This window comes from Lissotriton vulgaris, chromosome 5 (assembly GCF_964263255.1).
Source record: "Lissotriton vulgaris chromosome 5, aLisVul1.2, whole genome shotgun sequence".
Lineage (NCBI taxonomy): Eukaryota > Metazoa > Chordata > Amphibia > Caudata > Salamandridae > Lissotriton > Lissotriton vulgaris.
In genome coordinates this window covers 77,156,120-77,177,047 of record NC_141693.1, presented here as the reverse complement: position 1 = coordinate 77,177,047, position 20,928 = coordinate 77,156,120, and the positions used below count along the sequence as shown (strand labels likewise).

The window sequence follows — 20,928 nt, the reverse complement described above, 5'->3', positions numbered from 1 at the left end:
TGACCGGTTTAATCATTCATGCTTGTGTGCGCGCAGTAATAGTAATGCTTTTGAACTGTGATTGATGTCAGTTATTTATGGATTGACGCTCTGGTGCTTTTCAAGGCCCCCTAGTGTGTGGGGCGGGAGCGGCGCAGACGCGCTTGAGGAGCAGCAGTCCTCTTTCTAAGGAAACGAAAATCGCACATGCGAGAAAAACCGAATCAGAACTTTCACTACCGATCAGTTTCTCGAGCATCGCGTACCACATCTGCACCTATCCTCAGCCCTTGGAACGCCCAACGGGGCGCATAAACGTTTACAGAGCTCTGCTCTAGGGGAATTGAAAGGGTGGCTACCTTCACAATAATATTTAAACAATTGCAGCACAATTTTTTTGTAATTATTAGGGAGAGTGACTTATTCTTTCAGTTTCAGGGACAGTCTAGTAAGCGAAATTTCTGATCTATTCTCCTGCAGATATATATATTACACCCTTGGGCTCACCTCTCCCCTCCCCCCCCCTGAAGTTCCTCCACACCTGCTATCCCATGATGACGTATTACACCGAGAAGGATGAACAGAGGATTAATTACTATGACTACTATGATTATGGTGGCTCTGAAGAGGTGCCTCAGGAGCACTAATTGGAGGAACAATTGGTTGAAGTCCTGGATACCCATGTCCAGGGCTCCGTGAACAGGGCGCCAATTAAAGCCTTTACAACCATAGGCTGAGCCCCTAAAAAAATTATAGAAATTGCCAAATGCAGGCAGCTTCGACACTCTTCTGTGGAGAGCCTTGAGCAGGTGGCGTCTACGGTTCTGGACCATGCTTCTTATGGCGGGTCCCTCCCGTAGAGAAATTCTACTTTATTGGCAGGAGATACGGAGGGGTCGTCTCCGGCGGTACTAGATACCTCCAAGCCAGACAACAACATGGTGGAACCTCCCAAACCGGCCAAAAAGATGCGCAAGACTCACCACATCAGCGCAGCTCCACCTACCAAAAACCTCCTGTTCGACCCAAAGAACATAGTACACCCACGTTCCGCGAAATGGGTGCCCTGTGTCGAAGTCGCACATTACGTGCAAGAGAACCTCCGCAAGAGTTTTGAGCGTGACGTGCACGCCACTTTACGCTCTGAATGCCCAAGACCAGCCTTACTAGGCAAAGTGGCCAATACTCCAGAACCCCAATATGGCCTCTTTTCTGAAGAAATGTTCCTAAGATCTGAAAAAAGGTTTGGATAGAGCCTGGAGAGGGTGGCAGGATAAGTTATTAGATATCTCTAGACCGATCACTAAGATTCTGGATGCGGCGGTACACACCAAAGATACTAATACCCCTCTTGATGTTACGGAAATTCTGGAATGGGATCAGAAGGCACTTTGTTTTTAGGCAACGCTAATCGCACAATTTCAACCGAGCATAGGCGGTCATTCATAATGCGCACCAACCCTCAATTGGCAGACATGGCCACGATGGAAGCGGGCACTCTTGCCAATTGACTTTTGTTTGGCGACAGATTCGTGAAAGAATTGGGCAAATAAGTCTCAACTTTCTCTGCGTTGGATAAGGCCCAGGCCAACATTAAGGTCTTCCATACTGGCCTTTTTACTAGGGCCGGTAGCCTCAAAGGTCAGGCGCCCAGTCGCAGATTCAATCAGGCCTCCAGAGCTTTCGAACAGAGAGGCCATGGCGGAGCCCAGAGGTCCAATTTTTACCCCACCAGAAATCGAGGTGGTAGAGGCAGACACCAGCAAGGAGGCTACAGAGGACAGGGAAGCGACAGACTCCTCCTATTCAGGTAATTCTGCATCAGTGTGGGAACGACAAGATGGGGGGGTTGGATTGCCTCGTTTCTACACAAATGGAGAACCTTGACTTAAGAACCTTGGGGACTGCAGACAGTACAAGGTTTTCAGATAGATTTTTATGCCACACCTTGACAAACAGACAGGGCACAACATTTTTCCTGACTAGAGAGGTCTTTTATAGATAGCGAAGTGGCATCATTGATGCAGAAAAGGGTAATTGTACAGACTATACCTCACCCTCACGGTTTCACCAGCACAGTGTTTCTTGTCCCGAAGAAAGATCAGGGCTTTCATCTTGTACTAAATCTCAAAGAGTTCAATTCTTGGGTAGTGTATCACCACTTCAAGATGGAGGGCATACACTTACTTTGAGACTTGATCTTGGAAGGGGAGTGGATGGTACGGCTTACTTAGCGGTCCCTATATTTCCTCCCCACATGCGATTCCTTCAGTTCCAATGGGGAAACGACTGGTACGAATTCTCCGCTCTGCCATTCGGACTGTCGTCCGCCCCTTGGTGTTTCACCAAGCTCCTAAAACCGGTGATTTAATTTTTAAAGAAGTGAGGGGTCAGGCTTATCTACCTAGACGATATCCTGTAATGGCTCAGAGTGTGAACACAGTTCTTCAACATCTGGCATGGAAGACACAACTCCTACAAGAGTTGGGGTTTATCATGACTCCCGCTCGGTCTGACGTCACAGATTCTCCTTCCACTGAAGAAACGGATTTCCATCAAGAAGAAATTGAGGTGAGTGATGTCCTCTCACACAATATCCTTACGGACTTTGCCAGGTTAGTGGGCCTGTTAAACTCTTCGATCCAGGCCATTTTCCCGGGTTCCCTTCATTACAGGGCACTCCAGCGATTAAAAATCTTACACTTACTTAGGGGCCTGAGTTACACGGAACAAATTTGGTTGAGTCACGAGGCCAGGACAGAAATCTCAAGGTGGTTGGAGCACATGGATGCGTGGAATGGCAAGGCCATTCTTGAGTCAGTCCGAGAAGTAGTGATAGAACCGGATGCCAGCAGATGGGGCTGGGGAGCCCGCTGTGGTTCACTGGAGACGAGGGACAGATGGTCCCAAGGAGAGCGGAGACTCCACATAAATTGTCGAGAGCTGCTGGTGGGCTAGCTTGCAATCAGGACGCGGTCTCCGCAGAAAGCGAGCTGTTGCATTCTCCTGAGAATGGACAATGTCCCGGCAGTTCAATATATCAATCGACTGGGGGGCGCCAGGTCGCGGTTACTAGTGGAAATAGCCAAGGATTTGGGAATTACTACCTTCTCCACCACATTTCAGTGACAGCGGAGTACATTCCGGGAAGCTCCAATGTGGTGGTGGATTGGAATTCTCGTTTTCTTCGAGATTGCAGCGACTGGCGTCTTCAACCCAGGATTTTCCGACAACTGAACGACAAGTGGGGTCCTTGTGTGATAGACCTCTTCACGTCCAGGCTCAATACACAACTGCCTCTGTTTTACAGTTGGAGACCAGATCCTCTGGCGAGCAACTCGGACGCATTCCTTCAATTATGGACGACATGCAAGCTGTATGCATTTCCTCAGTTCGACATGATTCTGAGAGTGTTAGTGCAGATCCGCAGACAGAGTGGAGGTGATGCAGATATCCCCGTGTTGGAGAGCACAAGCGTGGTTCCAAGTGGCGTTGGCTCTTTCATGTGCGTCTCCAATACGTCTGCCATAGTTTCCAGAGATCTTGACGGACCCTCTGGGTCAACCTCATCCTCTGGTACTTCAAGATCAGTTGCCACTCATGGCGTGGAAACTTTCCGGAGACGTTGGCAAGTGCCGGGAGTTTCGGAGAACACACTGTTTTTCTTATCCCAATCATGGGCCCCAGATACACACAAGGGATATGAATCAGCTTGGCGTAAGTGGGTTAGTTGGTGTACTGAACGGCAAGGGGATCCCGTGGGATCCGGAATCCATAGGATTGTTATTTCCTGTCGGAGATGGCAAGTACAGGGTTAGCCTATAGGACAGTGAACAATTTTAGATCTGCTATCTCAGCGGGTCACCCTTACGTGGATGGTAAGCCAGTGAGGGAGCATTCGCTGGTTTGTAAGGTAGTGAGGTATCAGGTTGGTAAACCCTCCAAAACCAAGATCCTCACAATTGTGGGATGTGGACGTAGTACTTCGTTTTCTCAGGAATTGGCCAGCTAATGAGGGTCTAACCCGTAAGCAATTATCAGCTAAACTGACTTTGTTACGTTTGATTTCATGTAGACGTGTGTCTGATGTACGGGCTCTGGACTTAGCAGGTGGATATTCACTCCTTTGGCGGTTTCAATCACAATTTCAAAACAAACTAAAACCAATTCTAAGTGCATTTCCTTTCCTGCATTTCCGCATCATATCGAATTGTGCGTTGTTCAATGTTTAAAATGTAATGAAGATTGTACACGTGTATTTAGGAATGATGTAGCAGGACAATGGCTAATTTCTTTACAGAGGCCTTTCTGCCCAGTCACTGCTGCAACTTTAGCCAGGTGGGTCACTTGGTTGTTGAATTTGGCAGGTATTAATACCTCGGCCTTTGGAGCTCATTCGGTGAGAGGAGCTATGGCTTCCAAGGCCTTTGCTACAGGTTCTCGTTTGGAGGATATGATGACTGCGGCGGATTGGTCTTCTGATAATACATTTAAAACGTTTTATCATAAGCCTATTGTTGATGTGGCTACTAATGTGGTGGGACAACTTTAAACGAGCATAATCTGAGCTCTGTAGACTGACACAGAATAAAAACAATTCTAGCTAACGCACCAAGAATTTTCAATTCTATTAAGGACACGGAGGCGAGGATTATCCCTCCCTGGATGGTATCTGTATTATGTAATTTATTAAGGGTTTCTTCCCGCCCATTTTGTTGAAACATACATTCGGTGAATGGTATATTCCGACATATATTCTTGTGTCAGGGGAACAGAACAAACCGGCATAAAGGCTCAGGAGACATCGGCTCTGCATCCGGCGAAGATAATCTGTGATCAAAGTTGAACTCGATGGAATAATCAGTGGTGTCCAGTGTTCGACAGTCAAGTTTGAGGACTGTGTTGAAAAGTTTTGTTTGCAAAGAAAGAGGAAGTGATGTATTCATGACGTACTATATATAAAGTGGAGCAGGTTGTGAGGTGTAAGTGCAAAAAAATTATAGTGTTAAAAATTGTCCTGGTTTTAGCTTTGTGAATAACTTTTAATGAAAAAGCAACTGGACGATATTAAAATAATAAAGAGTGAGATACGGAAGGGGAGTTACGACCTACGTATCTCAATATGTGTTCATAGTGCATAGGTCAACATGTTTCAACCATCTGGGAAAAATCCCCGGTATTCATCAGGACCAAAGGAGATGGAAGGTATGAGTCCCCTAAAAGACTCACCCTGTCCTAAATCCTTAATGAACCAGTGGTAAAATGTACCATTGGTGGGGTGCTCACAAAAATGTGGAGCATCAGTAAAAACTTGAGGCGTTTTCCTATTAGGCTTCAACGTGCAGGGGGTAGGTGCATCACGCGGTACAACGTATTAGTTTTCTTGCGTGGCAATAGGCCTGTCACCTGCGTCTACCGTCCGCTGCTCGGCTATCACAAAGCTAAAACCAGGACAATTTTTAACACTATCATTTTTTTGCACTTACACCTCACAACCTGCTCCACTGCATTTCAGGTGTCGAAGCACACCCTGGTGACGCTAGGCCACCAGGGTGGACCCCGATGATGAAGCATGTCACCACTAGGTGGTGAGTGAGGGTTTTTTTTACAAGGAATATCCATTCCACGTTTGGAAAACCTTTAACCTACTCATCGGGGGATACTCCTTCATTTGTTTTTCAATATTCGTGATCAGGAGTATTTCTCGTCCATCTTTTATGGACACAATCCCTTACTCTCCCGTTTGTTTTTTCGGGTACTATATATAAACACACACAATGGACTGATCATGATTGGTGCATACTATGGAGGGGATTGTACTTTCGGGTATGCGGAGTTTAAAGTTGTTCATTGGCTGCTGTTTGCCAGTAGATTTAAGAGAACCATAATCCTTGCCTCCATGTCCTTAATAGAATTGAAAATTCTTTGCGCGTTAGCTCGAATTTATTTTATTCCTTGTATGTGAACAGTAAACATCGCATGAGAAACGAAGGAAAAGGTTGCTTCGCAAACGTACCGGGCGGCGAGACCAATGAAAGGAAATCTCTCGTCTTGAAGATCCAATACCGTGACGATAGTAAGACACCAAAAATTCTATGAAATAGCATAGCTCAGCCTCTCGTCGCCAGTGTTAAAATGAGGATCAATTGCATGTCGCAGTTCAGGAAACACAGGAAGTAGTAAAAGTAAGATTTCTTCTATTTACAGGAGCTTCATAAGTGCAGGATCATGCAAGTACCAGTTACAGTTGAATGCCGTAACGGCATAACGAACTGCACTATATACCCACATACATATTCAACGATAAACCCCTCCGCGAGTACACATCATCATTAGGTTTTCAAAGGCAAACAAAGACACTGGAAAGGCGCGTGTCTGAACTCACCAGCCTTTGCATGTAGACATAAAATAATACACACTTGTGACCGCACGAGGAACACTTGTGCGCTCACGAGCATGTAACAGTTGTACTTACTGAAATATCTGCATATCTTGGTCCCGATTTCTCTGCTGAGTAGTAAGTCTTTTTTTCTGGTTATCTCATTACAAATTTTGTACTTTGGCCTAGATCCATCTGACTTCCTTGAGTCTTTGCGAATACTTTAATCCAGTAATTACTGGACTTTTTTTCTTTCTTGTTTGCAAGCATTCTCACATTAAGCAACAAACTGCTCCCAGGCACTGTCCTATTAAGTAATACTGGATAGGTGACCCCTCTGCTGTAACCCGCAACTGCTTACAGATGACTCAAATGACAAGCTTTTAACCACTCAACAATAGCGCAACTCAAGTGGGAGTATCTGAATCTCTCCTTCTCTGTATCTCTCTCTAAATTTCACTCTCAATAGCTCTTTACATCTTTCATTGTCTTGCTTGCTGTATCTTCTCCCTCTCTCTATCACCTCCCTTTTTCTTGCTCTCCCTCCTTCATCTTTTGCCCAGTCTCTTTTTCTCGAGCCCTCTAGCTCCCCCTACCTATTTCTTTCTCCCTTTACTTCTGCCGCACCCTTTCCATCTCTCTCTTTCGCCCTCACTTGGTCTCTCCCCAAATTCTCCTCCCTCTCTATTTGGCCATGTACTTTACATATCCCTCTCTCCACTTCTTTCACCCATAACCCCCACACTTCCACAATGTTCTATCTTCCTCTCGTTCTCTCTCTGTCCCTTTAGGTCTATTTTTGTACCCCTCCACTCTCACTTTCTGTATTTCTCTCTGCTGGACTTTGCCCTTTTTGCAGGGTCATCCCTAAACTTATTGCCTTCCTCCTAGCCTTTTTTCCTGACATGGTGTTGGTGGTTCTAGGACTCTGGGCACTTTAGCACTGCTGTCCTGAGTAAAGTGTGTGAGCTCTACGTGATAAACAAGGTAAGATGCGTCCATGTCTGTATAGCATATTTAATTTACCTGTCAGTACCTTGTAAATTGGTATCTCAGATACCTGGGGCTGGTAAATCAAATGCTACTGGTGGGCTCGCAGTGCAGATTGAGCCACCCACCAAAGTAGCCTTTCAACCCCATCTCAGGACTCTGCCATTGCAGGGCCTGTGCGCGCAGTGTTACTGCCGCTGTGACGTGGCACCTAAAGTGTGTGCCATGTCTGTGGCCCCCCTTTTACTGCATGTCAGTCCCCCCTAAGGTAGGCCCTAGCTAGCCCTATGTGCAGAGTGCATTGTAGGTGAAAGGTAGTACATGTACCTTAAGTGTGCGACATGTCCTGGTAGTGACAAACAGCCATTTTGGTTTCTCACTGCTGTGAAGCTGCCCTCCTAGAGGAATACATTGATGATTCCCTGATAAGTGTTTCAGTGGTAATTCCTGATATGAGAGGAGCTGCGTGGCCAAGTTTGGTATATTTGGAATAGTGATAATATATGCTAAGCAATGGTGCGCACAGATGGAGTAGTTTCTGTTACTCCAATTCTGTAGTAGGGGTATCTCTGTGATAGTCAATCATGTGACTAGTCCCGCCCATGTGCGTGGACCCTGGAGCACTTCATTAGATATGTCCTCTTAAGTGTCTATGCAGTACCGTAGAATCGGACAACTTAAGAGATAAAAGACAATAATGCAGCCTAAAAACAACTAGGCTACTCTGGTCATTACTTCATCCTGAAGTGAATAAGATAGCCAGGTAACAGTTAAATGTAACTATTTTATGGAGTTTCACACATAGAAAAACTCCCCTTCACCAAGATCCTTTTTTTATGATAGAGATGAATGGTTGGACAGACAAGGCCCCATAGGCTGCCATTATGTGTCTGTAAATGGATAGCGTGCCTTTAAGAATCCTTCAAGGGACCCTTGGTATCCCATGACACACAGCCAAAGGCTAGTTACTTTCAATTCTTTTTGAAGGCATATAAAGTAGGGCCTGCTTAATTCTGGATATTACTGTTTCATCCACCGGGGAGGAGGGCGGGTTGCTTAGAACTATCACAGTTACCCCTACTACAGAACTGGAGTTACAGGTAAAAAAACTACTCTTGTAGTATGGAATCTCTGTGTATAGTCATAATCATGTGAATAGAATAGCAAACCCATCCCCAAACATCAACTCCAGCGGTGGAAGAAACAAACAAACTCACTATTGTGCAAATAGATTTCTCAGTGAAGCCTGCCCAACCTGAGTATCTGCCCTGGCATCAGAGTTCAGGCAGTAGTGTTTAGTAAAGGTATGGACTGACTTCCAAGTGGCAGCCTTACAGATTTCTGCAATAGGGATGTTATGAAGTAAAGCCGCTGTAGCAGCTTTACCACTGGTACAGTGAGCCTTAGACTTACTAACTAGAGTCGTGTTGGCTTTCTGATAACACAACTGAATACAGGACACAATCCACCTGGCGATGAATTGCTTCGAGGTAGCAAGATCAGTCCTAACAGAGCCATAGTAAACAAACAACTGATCCGATCTACGAACCTCCTTAGTCTTATCTAAGTAGAACTTCAACACCATTCTAACATCGAGAGAATGAAGGGATCTTTCAGCAGTAGAGGCAGGATGCTGAAAAAACATGGGTAAAGAAATATTTTGATTCAGATGACAATCGGACACTACTTTCGGAAGGAATCTAGGGTGAGTTCTCAGGACTACCTTAGAAGAATGAAACACAGTGTAAGGCCATTGACAACAGAGAGCCTGGATTTCACTCACCCTACAAGCCAATGTTATGGCTACCAGGAAAGCTGTCTTCCAGGACAGGTGCTTGAGAGAAGCCTTATGAATGGCCTCAAAAGGCTCCCTCATCAGTCTAGAAAGCAACACACATCAAGCGGCCGCGGAGGTGAAGGATACCTAATGGAAGGATCACCTTCTTCAAACCTTCCAGAAAATCTCTGATAGCTGGGATTTGGAAAAAGGACGTTTGTGAAGGACATTTAATTTTACTTTAATTTAATGGAATATAAATTCAGGCCAGATTTAGGCAAATGTAGCAAATAAGGAAGAATGACATCCTCCTTGCAGGAGGTAGGATCTGCATTCTTAGAGACACACCAAATGCAAAATCTCTTCCATTTATATGCATATGCGTCCGTGTGGATGGCCTTTTTGCTTCCTTTAATATCTCCATACAGTTCTGAGGGAGATTTAGATGTCCATACAGCACTAGCTCAGGAGCCATGCTGCCAAATTCAGCGACGAGAGGTTGGGGTGCACCATCTGCCCTCCGAAATTCGTGAGAAGGTCCGTCCGACACGGAAGTCGAAGGTGCGGCAGGAGAGACCGGTGTAGTAGATCGGTTAACCACCACTGACGGGGCCACTCCGGAGCAATGAGGATCTACTTGGCCCGTGGTTGGGAAAGTTTGATCAACACGGTCAGGATCAGGGGAATGGGTGGAAAAGCGTAGAGAAAGCTGTAGACCAGTTGATCCACTGTGCATTCCTCAGCGTCCCTGGTTGGTAAAACCTGGAGGCGAAGTCTCGGCATTTGCAGTTTTCTGCGGTGGCAAACGGATCGACCTCTGCAGTACCCAATCTTCTGAAGAGGTCTCGTACAATGTAGTCGTTTAAGACCCATTCGTGATTTTCTTGAAATAGACTGCTGATTGCATCTGTCTGAGCATTCTGCACACCTGGCAGATAAGTTGCTGTTATGGTCAGGTCCCTGGCCAGCAGCAAAGCCCAGATTGTCTGTGCTTCCCAAGACAACGGGCGAGATCTTGAACCACCTGCTTGTGGAGATTGTACATTGTTGTTGTTTTGTCTGTCTGGACAAGCAGGAAACTGGTGCAAAAGGACGGCTGGAAGGCTTTCAGCTCCAAATTAACCGCTCAGAGTTCCAGGAAGTTGATGTGGTACGTGTCCTCCTTCTGGGACCACGTGCCCTGAATCTGAAGGTGGTCTGAATAAGCTCCCCAGCCGTGGAGAGACGCATCTGTCACAATGGTCTGAGGCCGTTATCTCCTTGTAGAACAGAATCCCTTGGAGGAGACTGAGGCAAACACCACCACTTGAGGGAATAGAGGGCTTTCTGCGACAGCTGAATCTGGTCTTCCCAATCCCCTCATCCCTGGTCCCACTGATCCTCCAGACATTCCTACAGAGGCCGCATGTTGAGGCGTGCATGTGGAGTGAGGAAGATACAAGACGCCACAGAACCCAGGAGAGACGACATCGTCCTCACCGTCGGCGAGGGAATGGTCATGAGAACCTCAGCCTTCGGAAGGATTGATAAGCGTCTTTCCTCTAAAGAACACACGCTTGCCTTGTGAGTATCGCCGGTGGCACCCAGATACTGAAGGCACTGTACAGGAGTTGAGATAGACTTCGTGTTGTTGATGTGATGACCTAAACGTCAAAGGAGAGCGGAAATTTGCTTGAAATGCCATTGCGCTTTCTGAAATGTCGCTGCCTTGATCAGCCAGTCGTCCAGATATGGGTAGACAAACACCCTGTCCCTCCGCAGGTGCACCACTACTACAGCCATGCATTTGGAGATCGGCCTGGACACTGAATTCAGGCAGAAGGGAAGCACTGCATACTGATAATGATTGTTTCCAAATGTGAATTGCAGGAACTTGCCATGGTTATTCGCTATTGGCACGTGAATGTATGCGTCTTGCAGATCTATTGCGCATCAATAATCTCCCTGATGGAGCGGAGGGTAGATTTGATGTAAGGATAACATGCAGAACTTCTCTGCGAATCCACTTGTTTGCCTGTTGCAAGTCGAGGATGGGCCTTAACTCGTTCTCACATTTCTTTCGGACAAGAATCTTGAATACAGCCCTGTTCCTTTCTGTGCAAGAGGAACTGTCTCTATTTCCCTTTTCTCCAAAAAGATGTATGCCTCCGCCTGTAACTTGCGTAGCATGTCGACATAAAACAACCTAGGGAATCATAATTTGAACTTTTTAAAAAAAAGGAAATATTAAAGGAAAGAGAGCTACCAGTAAATTCAGATTCTGATATTTATTAACATTTATATTAAAAGAAACATCAATTCCATATACATAGAGAAGTCATGAACAGATCAATTAATCACCGTACATTAAAAACAAATGAATACAGCAACCCAATTTTTGACTGATCATAAAAAATCATATATAAAAGTGGCACAATAATTCTCGACGCGCGTTTCGACGGGCAGCGCCTTCTTCTGGAGGAGCCACGTGTTTTCTATGAATAAATTTATAAAGAATACAAAGATAAGAAAAAATACATACAGTTATTAGGAGACTAATACAATCTTAAATAAATAAATATATATATATATATATATATATATATATATATATATATATATATATATATATTCAAACTGCGTTTGTCCCCAGGGCCTCCCGGGTCCAAAACAAAAGAAGCCGCCACTGCAGTCAATGCGTTTTTTTAGAAACCAGTAGATTTAATGTTCAAACCTCTACAGCATGTTTCCCAGCGAAAACCAACGCGTTTCGTGAGCTCCCCACTCACTTGATCACGGTTGTTACAAACACTGTTTGCTGAGAATAATTTAAAAAGGGAGTCCCTCCCCCCATCGGTCACATGATTCCGACCATGTGTTTTTTTGACACTATGGCCTTCTGGGACTCGTAGTTTTTACATTACAAGATGTTATTTCATGTTATTTTCACAGAAAAAACAAATTATACACCCATTCCCTGCTGATATACAGTTTTTAAACCATAAATTCCTTTCGTGATATTTACATTAAGGATTTCTTCTGTGCCAGAGAACCACAATCATTATTATTTCTTTCTATATCCCAAGTAATTTGAGATAAGAATCAACTTTTCAGAAAAAATAATAAAAGCCCTCAAGTGGGCTGACTCCGTCATATAGTGCCTTATAAATACATTGCTTATGATTTTCATAAGGTTTTCTGTTCCTCGCCCATGGAAAAATGGTTACCGTTTCCAGCACTTTAAATTCAATGTTTTCAACATATAATTTTTCAAAAAATAAACAAACAAACAGTAGGGTATTTTCTGTCCAGGTCTTCTTCCCTTTGACCTATTTAAAGCCCTCTGGTGGGCTGACATTAGATAGGGTGTTCTATAATGTCACAAAATCGCCCAGAGATTGGTTTTCATGTATATTATGCCGTGGTTTTGTGGAGGGAAAAGTTAGTTATGGAGTGCATTCAGAGAGGCTTTCATTGTTATTAGATGTGTACGTAAAGTTCTTCGGACTGGTTCAGACCATAAGGGGTCATTGTTCGAAAGTTCAAGATGTGGCGTGATTCCTTTTGGCGCAACAGTTTTTCTCGATGTCCCCCCCGTTCCGTTGGGGCCAATGTTTCCAATCCTAGAAATTTCAAAAGTCGCCAATTGCCATCATGATTTGTCTCCATGTGTTTGGCCACTGCATTTCCTCTGTCTTTGTTGGTTGTGGCCCTAGTGTGTTCCAAGATACGCTTCTTGAGTTCACAGATCGTGCTTCCTATATAGCGCAACTTGCACGGACATTCAATTAAATAGACTGTATACTGGCTTTTGCAGGTGATTAGTTCTTTGATCTTCCAAATTTTTCCATTAGCCATTTCGATTTGTTTCGTTGGTTTGGCTATCTCGCAAACTCGTCTGTGAGTATATAGATAGAACTTTTTCTTTTTATCCCGTCCAGAAGCCCAGAGTATTATCACTTTTCTTTTCCTTCCCATCCTTATTTACTCCCTCTATTGTCTCTATTTTGAGATATACAAGGAATTGAAATAAATGTTGCAATTGGTTTATTACTGAACTTGTTTCTAAAGATAAGAGGTCTATACGAAGCTACCCGTCGAGATATATATATATATATATATATATATATCTTTAAGATTGTATTAGTCTCTTAATAACTGTATGTATTTTTTCTTATCTTTGTATTCTTTATAAATTTATTCATAGAAAACACGTGGCTCCTCCAGAAGAAGGCGCTGGCCGCCGAAACGCGCGTTGAGAATTATTGTGCCACTTTTTATATATGATTTTTTTATGATAAGTCAAAAATTGGGTTGTTGTATTCATTTGTTTTTAATGTACGGTGATTATTTGATCTGTTCATGATTTCTATATGTATATGGAATTGATGTTTCTTTTAATATAAATGTTAATAAATATCAGAATCTGAATTTACTGGTAGCTCTCTTTCCTTTAATATTTCCTTTTTTTTAAAAAAAAGGAAAATTATGATTGCCTAGGTTGTTTTATGTCGATTGTCTATTAATCCCTGACCTAGGAATCACAAACTGTATTCAGGGGGTCCTTGATAATTATACGTCACTTGCGTAGCATGTAACAGGAGTGAGTCGGAGGGATGGACGGAGGAGGGCTGATGAAACGTAGAGGGTATCGATTGCGAACAATATTCAGCACCCAATTGTCTAGAGTTATATTCTCCCACTCTGCCAGGTAATTTTGAATGCTTCTCCCCCACCGGAGTGGGTAACAGACGAGGGGGGAGTAACCCTTCAGGGCTTAGGACCAGTGGGAGCCTTGTTCCCTGTAGACTGCTTGTTTGACCGTCCTCGTGACTGTCGCTTATGAAATGGTTGTCGCTAAAACGGTTACTGTTGACCATACTGATGGCCTTGCCCACGCTGGAACCTCTGAGAGGAGTACCGCCGTTGGAACGGGCGGAAGGTCTTACGCTGCTCTTTGGGTTTCTCCAAACCAACAGCCTTCAAGGTTTCCATCTCAGATTTCACACGTGCCATCTCATCATCTGCCTGCGAACTGAAAAGAGTCGAGCCAGAGAATGGTAAGTTCGCCATGTACTGCTGAGTCTCTGGTTTTAAAGTAGTAAGGCGGAGCCAGGAATCCCTTCGAAGAGCCACACCGTGACAATATTCGTGGGCAGACAAGAGTGACGTTTCCGCCGCCGCACTGATGATCTGGTTAGAGATCATCAGTCCCTCCTTCAGTATTTCTTGAAAGTCCTCCAGCTTGTCCCTGGGTAGGAGATCTACAAATTGGTTGAGCGATTCCCACAGGGAGCAGTCATACCTCCCCAGAAGGGCAGTCAAAACTAGCCGCCTTCATTGATGTGGCTGCCGCGCTGCAGACTTTCCTCCCCACTGAATCCAGCTTACGGCTTTCCTTGTCCGGTGGTACCAAAGACACCGGGGCCATAGCATGCTGCTTTTTAGCTGCCACCACAATGACAGAGTCCGGGGTGGGGTGCATCCGGGGAAAGACAGGATCCGAATCAGGAGCTCTGTACTTCTTCTGAAGCCGGGAAGGCGCAGATTTCATCAAAGATGGCGTCAGGAACCGCTCCATAGCGGATTCCAGCAAGTCAAGTACCAGCAGAAGTAAGGGGCGAGATAACTGTCTGTGCTGGAGTGTTTCAAATATTACAGCTGTTGAAGGTACTGGAGCCGACAACGGAATATTACGTTTAGTAGCCCCTCTGACCAAAACCTCCTGAAAAGTGGCAAAATCATCAAAAGGTGACACTCTTTGCGGAGGAGAGTCCATTAGCGTGGGAGAGTACTGGCCTGTACTCGTGGAGGACGTGTCGCAGGTATACAAGGAGTGTAGTCTCCCATGACTGTTACGCCGCCAAGAGCGCGTGGACGAACGGTGACGTTCACGAGAACGATGCCTTGGACGACGTCTCGATCTGACGAAGATGCTGTTGGCCCAGGCGCAGGCGGAGACGGAGGTAACACTGGAGGATGAGGCAGAGGAGAAGATGGCGGAGGAGGCGTAGTCTGCCGAGGAGGCGTCCTCGAAGGAGAAGTAGTACGGGAGTAATCTGAGTCCAAAGAAACAGCCACCCTTCTTTTTTGTGCCCTAGACTTCCTCCTCAACCTTGATGGAACACTCGACAGCGAGCATCGGCATCGTCTTGAACTCCCTACTGAAGATGACCGGCTCACAATTGAGCCCGTCAGGGAGTGATACCTAAACGTCAAGCTTCTTTGATGGCTTCTCGACGTCTATCTTCTCGTCGACTTCGACCTTCTTGACGCCGACCGTCTCCTGGACGTTGACCATCTCCTCGACACTGAACGCCCCCTTGACACTGAACACCTCATCGACCGTGATCGGCGTGGTCACCTCAACAGCAAGCCCCAGTGACTTGAACTTGATCGACGGCTATCGTGCTTGGACGTCGATCTATGCCTCAACAGCGACCTCAGCCGAGATTTCGCCGTCCTTCCCCTCGACGCGTAGAGTCAACGTCGCTTCGATCCAGGGCCTTGGGTCGACGGGGAGCAGATTGCCGCCATACCTGCTCTCGACATCGTCGTAGCAGTTTGACGTCGAAGGGGACCGGCACCGTTTTTCAGCCTGTTTGACTGGGGAGCCCCCCAGAGGGCGGCACATGGGTCTTAGAAGAGGACTTACACTCTCCTTGCCCAGAGGTCCCTGTAGAAGATGCCGGTTGTCTCTGCTCCAATTCCTTGAAGTCAAGTCTTCTCCCTGTCACGCGGGGTGCGCCTAGAAAAGGTCTTGCAGATGACGCAGGTATCAGGGATATGAGAGGCAGGCAGACGCAGAATACATACTCTTGTGTGAATCAGACTTTGCCTTTTTCCTCCCACAGTCAGGACACTTGTCGAATATTATATATTATAACAATCAAATTGTGGAATTTCTGCCCAAAAAGTACAGCAGAATCAAGAGAAAGATCAAAAACGTTGAGTGAAGTTTAAAAAACTCACTTTCAAGCTAGAAATATTGAAAAAATACCAATAAAGGTAGAGCTCAATGCTCCAGGGTCCTGCTAGCAGGAGCCTGAAAAAAGAACTGAAAGTAACTAGCTTTTGGCTGTGCATCATGGGATACCGAGGGTCTCTGGAAGGATTCTTAAAGGAACGGTATCCATTTACAGACACATAATGGAGGCCTATGTGGATTTGTCTGTCCAACCCTTCATCTCCATCATTAAAAAAAAGGATCTTTGTGAAGAGGCGTTTTCCTATGTGTGCAACTCTGTAATATAGTTACATTTAACTGTTACCTGGATATCTTTTTCACTTCAGGAGGAAGTAATGGCCTGAGTAGCCTAGTTGTTTTTAGGCTGCATTATTGTCTTTTATCTCCTAAGTGTCTCGGTTTTCGTCAAGGACATGGGACAGAAACGGCTCTGATTAAGGCCGCTGACGAAATAAGAACCACTATGGACAACGATGGACAGGCTGTTCTGATTCTGCTGGACTTGTCGGCGGCTTTCGACACGGTCGATCACTCTACCTTGATCGGCCGTGTCGAGGCCATCGGTATCAAACACAAGGCCAAAGACCTTATAGCATCTTTCCTGGCCGACCGTAAACAGGCAGTTAAGCTGCGCTCATTTACTTCCCCGACATTCGCCCTTCCTTGCGGTGTTCCACAGGGCTCCTCGCTGAGTCCGACCCTTTTTAACATTTATGTGTCGGACTTGGCGAGGGTAATAAAAGCGTACAATATTAATTTGACCACTTACGCCGATGATACCCAGCTGGTATTATCTATTCACAAAAATGGACCCACTATAGCGGCGAACTTTAAAGACGGCATGCGGGCCATCAGCTGCTGGATGGCCTCTAACTGTCTTAAATTGAACTCTTCTAAGACCGAAGTTATGCTGTTTGGTAAGGTTCAGCCGGCCTGGTCTCCCTTATGGTGGCCGGAGGAAATGGGCACCCCACCTGAACCAGTCAGCAAAGTGAGAAACCTGGGTGTTATATTCGATGATAAACTCCATTTCCATCACCATGTGAATTCTGTAGTTTCATCGTCATTCAACATCTTGCGAAAAATTAAGAAGCTTTTGCCATATCTTCCTACCACCGCTGGCAAAACTCTTATTTCAACCCTAGTGTTTTCTCGTTCTGATTATTGCAATGCCCTTTTCCTCAACGCTCAGGAAAAAGTAATCTCTAAACTGCAAATGATTCAGAACGCCTCCGCCAGAGTTCTACTTGGTATCCCAAAATTTACCTCTGTCTCAAGACAATTAGCTCAACTGCATTGGCTCCCGGTGAGGAGCCGCATTAAGTTTAAGTCCTTGTGTATTGTTTACAAGGCAATAAATAACATGGGACCCAAATTTCTTAGAAATTCCCTTAAGCCTCTATCAACCCCCAGAACGCTTCGTTCCAACACCGCCCACCTGCTTCAAATCTCTAGAGCAAGGAAAGTCAATTGGGGTGACAGACGTTTTGGCATTGCAGCAGCAAGATTGTGGAATTCTCTTCCTCTTAACATTAAATCTAGCCCCACACTGCTTATTTTTAGAAAGCAACTTAAAACATGGCTGTTTTCTCAATGAACTAACTAGCAACTTCAGATATAGAGCTCGGCATCTGTTCTCTGAAACACTGGTAATAGACCTAGCTCCCAGCGCCGAGACACCCACGGGTATTTGTTGCGCTTTAAAAATCACATAAATAAATAAATAAATGTTGGACTGCAGAAGAGGACAACTTAAGAGAATATACCTAATGAAGTGCTCCAGGGTCCACGCACATGAGCGCCACTATTTACAAGATTATGACTATCGCAGAGATCTCCTACTACAGAACTATTATAACAGTTTTAGAAATGCCACTTTCAGAAGTTGGCATTTGTGTGCTATGTGTTTGCCTGCCTGATGTGGATTGTATGTCTGGCTTTGGAGTGACAGGGGCTGGTGAGGTGTGTGTGTGGATCCAGGGAGGGCAGGATGAGTCAGCGCTAGGCTGACTAGAGGATCTGCATTTGGAGTAGTGGGAGGAGTAGTCCCCTGACCCTGAATAGGTCTGCGCCTGCCTAGGTGAATGCTGGCTCTGCCCCCCCCCTCCGCCCCCCCCTGCAGTGTGACTGATGACAAGCCCCCAACCTGTCAAAGGGGAAGAGGAGCCTGGTCAACAAAGTACTCCAAAACCCCACAGAACCAGTTTAGGCTGGTTCCCCCAAGCCTAGTGCCAGGGCAGACAAAGCAAATGTTGGTATAAATATTGGGGCTGTGACCCCATGAAAATGTTGTGCTATTTTTATGCTTACTGGGGGGTGAGGTGGGGGGGGGGGGGGGGGGGGGGGAGGGTGAAGGATTGCTGCTGATGGCTCCCATGAGGAACCGCCACGAGGGACTGCCACCTTGCTGGAGGGCCCTGTGTGCTGGCCTGCCTTTAAGGACTCTAGGGCCTCGTGAGCGCTTTTTATTGCCAGCCCAAAAGGAGTGCTGGTGCCTGGCAGCGTGTTGCTGCGAAGACTGCTGGGGAAATCCCAAGAAGCGAAACCGGAAGTCAGGAGTCTGTTGCCTGACCAGAGGCAGGACCGTCAAAGAAGCCAATCCCTGGCCGGCGCCAGAAAGAGGAGCGTGATGCAGGAAACGGCTGCCAGCATTGAGGCGCGGCTCCTGTGTTAGTGAGGAGAGCCCCCACGCAGCCCAGACTGTCCGGAGCCTCGCGGCCTCCACAGAGAAGTCCTGTGCCCCAGGAGAGAGACCCGGCGAAATCTGGAGAGGCCAAAAGCGGGACCAGCCGAGGCACATTGCCGGCCATGGGAGAGGTCGGGGGGACGTTTGAGAAGGGAGGGAGATACAATCCCCCCGCCGCCAGTGCACCTGGGCTTTGCTGCTTTTGCAGCCCTATCTTCGCACCACAACTTTTCTGGACAGAGGGCATTTTGAGCCCAGTGAATGGCCAGTTGGCCTGGAGTCATTTCAGTGTGTAGACTAAGGTGCTGTGTGCCCTTTTCCAGTGTTACTGTGGGGCACTCTTCATGCTTGTGATGCCTACTGCGTAATGTGTTTATGCTTAGGAGGTTTATGCACAATGTGTTTTATGCCTAATTGTGATGCAGACATAATGTGTTTGTTGCCCATGCTACTGCTGAGTACAGTATTCTGCCAGTCTTTACTGGTTGTGTTTTACATGTGTTACTAGTGCTTTCTAAAGGTTCTGACAGTGGATCAATTGGCCCCGTCCTGTGTATTTAATCCCCTGTAAATAATGCCTAGTGCCAGTTGGCAAGTGTATATGTGTGACTATGATCTACTGTGTTTTGGATAATACAAGGGCTATGTTTATATAACCTTGTGTGGGGTTTCTTTTGAGGTGTGCCTAGTGGGTGTATTGGGCAAACGCTTTACACATTGCCTCTGGGATAAGCCTGACTGCTCATTCCAAGCTATCAAGGGGTTTGAGCAGGGGTCATCTTCAGCGTGTAACTCCCTTGCCCTGACTAGAGTGGTGGTTTCTGCCTGGCTGAGGCGCAAGCCCTAGCAAACCAGAAATCCCATACCAACACTCTACATCACAGTTTCTCTGTCTTCTTATGGCTAAGTCTCTCCCTTTATGTCTGTATTCTGGTACTTCCATCACCCTCTCTCTCACTCTCTGTCTGTCTCTCTCTCACTTTCGCTCTCTCCTTTCGTAGAATTAGACTTGTTTATGATGACTGCGGAAGGTCATCTTTATTTTCACGTTTGGCTAAGAATCTACCACCAACCTCGATAATTTATATTCTTTTTTATACATCAAAGTGAATTCTCAAATCCATGCCCAAAACAAACGCAATTACTTTGTGTCATCTGTCTCCATCTTGGGTTATTTTGTTAAGTGATCCAGAGGTAGCACATCCGTTAAGGCTTTGAGGAGATGGTATTCTTAGCTTCACAACAGAAGACATCATTGAGAAGTATCATGTCTCATGAAACTCTATTAATATTAACTTAGTCAGAAACAACTTGCCAGAAACAACTTGCCTAGTAACATTTGAGTTGTGCGAGGTTGTTGCTGGGCAGACTAGTCCATGCCAGTCGTTGCTCTCTCTCATTTGTTTAATTTGTATTTTGGTTCCTTGGTCTTATTTAGTTTTTATACCTGTTGTTCACATATTATCCCGGTAACCCTTGGGCTCAAGACCGTCTACAGTGAGGATAATCAGCTACGGTCTAGAAACTGAGTCATTTATACATTGAAGTGGAAAGGGCGCTGATCTGAAGTTAATCATATGGTCGGGTACGTTTCCCAGTACTCAGTCTGCTGTGTGATTACTTTCCGATCTAGGAGTCTGTGCCTTGACCATTAATCAGTACTCTGCGGTTGTGACACTCTCCCTATGAGATGCACCGAGTCCTGTTTGGATCTTCATCTCTCCACCCTAGGCCCTCTTTCGCCTTTTGAAAAGATCCTTGGAAACCTTTAATAGATATTTTTGAGCTATTAGTCTGGAAAAGCTTAGGATTGGCATCGAAGACCAGCTGTGCACGACCCCTAAACCTGAGAGAAAACTTGAGGGGGAGAAGTTTTATGAAGATAGATATTTGTGGAGGACTAATTCAATTATTTCATCAGTCAAACAAGTATCCAGAGGATGCAAGCGAGTATTTTCAGGACTCAAGGATGCTTTTCAAGGGACTCCAAGATTTCTGAGATCTCAAAGTTTTATGAGGATCTCAAGATTTCTTCAAACAAAATGAACGGTTTGAAAGAACTTGTGAATATATTGTGGATTTTGAGACCAATGAGAATACAGCCGGTACAGTTTGGATCTTTCAAAGTACTGGACTTAAGTTTATGAGGGACACAGGTGGGTTGTATTGTT

The 20,928-nt window shown here is 45.6% G+C and overlaps 1 protein-coding gene across 1 annotated transcript in view; it reads right to left on the bottom strand.

Moving 5' to 3' along the window:
• LOC147710237 (E3 ubiquitin-protein ligase TRIM39-like) overlaps positions 1-20,928 on the bottom strand; it is a 192,891-nt gene that overhangs the window by 73,353 nt on the left and 98,610 nt on the right. The window lies entirely within an intron of this gene.